We start from the raw sequence: 2,022 nt of genomic DNA, 5'->3' as shown, positions 1-2,022 counted from the left end.
AAATGTAAACAATGAACAGCTGTTTGTGTAAAAATAAGTATATAACCATAAAATATGGGAAGTTCACGGATCATAGAGGTTATTTTTAATCTAATAACCACATAACCCGATAACCACCTTACCGTAAACAGCATAACTCCAAAGAAGCAGAGAAAAAATAAGAAACTTAAATGAAGGTATTACAAATTTTCAAAGATCCCAAGATAATTTACTAACAGAAACAAAACGTCGCAATTTAGAGTTTGAACGCATCAAAAAAATAGAAGTAGAAAATAAAATAGAACTTATAAATGTACAAATCGAAGTTCAAAAAATAAAATTGTTGGCTGCAAAGAGAAGTTTAGGCATTATCTAGTAATGTTGTTTTATAAAGGAAACCTGTTCGTTCTTTTTAATTTTTCTTTTTCTGCAATTAATGAACTATATTTAATTTATTTTAACCATTTTTCTGCAATTATATTAAAATTAACACCCCTATTCTGTGCACTTGACAACTTAATAAAATATTAAAAATTAACTCAAATATTTATCAAGCAAGAAATATTTTGGCATTCTGTGGCAATCTTGATAAAAGTAACAGCTTCAATTCGCAAAGCTTTTCTCCATATTTTCGCTCAAAGAAAATGGATTGATATCGACGCGTAAGCATTTTAAATGCCGTGTGCGGTTCCTATTCTCACAATTTTCATCTTCGTTTAACAATCATATCTCCCATTTTTACAACAAGATGCTCACTCACATATTTAATTCATAACGAGCACTGTCAAGGGCATTTGACATCAGTCAAAAAGAGTTTTTTATTTCGGACACAGAATACAAAACGCTTGATAAATTTCACATTTCAACAAATTAGAAATATGTTGAATTTATCAAGTGCACAGAATAGGAGTGTAAATGTTAACACAATTTTTGAATAAAATAATAAAAAAGAAAGAACAATAGGATAATTGGATAAAAGTATTGATTTTAAAAGTACAATAGAAATGATTTATATTTAAATTAATGAAACATATTTTAAAATTCATAATGAATCTCCAATAAAAGCTCTAACACGTCTAGCCTCATTGATATAGCAGGAGTTGGATTCAGTTTCATCCGAATTTTTCGTTCGCGTGAAAAGAAAAATACATGGGAATGATTTATTCACGCGAAGTTCTCAATAAGACTGTATATTGGTGGTGGAAAGTTCTTCTGGTTCAAGTGTAGCCTCATTGATATAGCAGGAGTTGGATTCAGTTTCATCCGAATTTTTCGTTCGCGTGAAAAGAAAAATACATGGGAATGATTTATTCACGCGGAGTTCTCAATAAGACTGTATATTGGTGGTGGAAAGTTCTTCTGGTTCAAGTGTAATATTAATTGGAACTTCAACTTTATCAGGCGCCTAATGTAGCTCTCTTGCAAATAACATATAGTATATCGAAATCTCTCTTTCAATATACCAAACACGCGTTCAATTAGTGATCGGCCTTTTGTAAACTGTTGGTTAAAATAGAGTTCATCAGAACGTTTTGGCCCATTCCGATATGATGTCAGCATTCATGGTTCAAGAGGATATCCCGAGTCTCCTTTAATAATAATAACAAAATCATATACATAAGCGTTGCTGAGAGGTGTTAATAATTTCTTTTAAAATATGAATAGTATAATGCATGTATGTACATATATGTACACATAATGTATATAAGTGCATACGTTATTAATACGCTTTTATTAGCTTCACTTGTATGTATGTATGTATGTATGTATGTATATATATGTATGTATGTATGTTTGTAACTTTTTTAAGTGGTACTGAAACGTAGAATATTTGACCGACACTGTAGGCGACAGTAAGTTTAAGCAGCTCACCAAAAATATGCAACATCTATRTAAAACTAGTTTTGGCGACATTTGAGTAGCATATGTACATATATACTGAAATATACACATGTATATCCTTCAAGAAAGTATACTTTATATAGATATACTTATATATATATGTAAGTACAACCGCGCACCAGAAGAAATAATATCAAATAA

This window comes from Bactrocera latifrons, unplaced genomic scaffold (genome assembly GCF_001853355.1).
Source record: "Bactrocera latifrons isolate USDA-ARS-PBARC rearing strain unplaced genomic scaffold, ASM185335v1 scaffold_565, whole genome shotgun sequence".
NCBI classification, from domain to species: Eukaryota; Metazoa; Arthropoda; class Insecta; order Diptera; family Tephritidae; genus Bactrocera; species Bactrocera latifrons.
The sequence above is the reverse complement of the archived record's forward strand: the minus strand, read 5'-3'. Positions refer to the sequence as shown.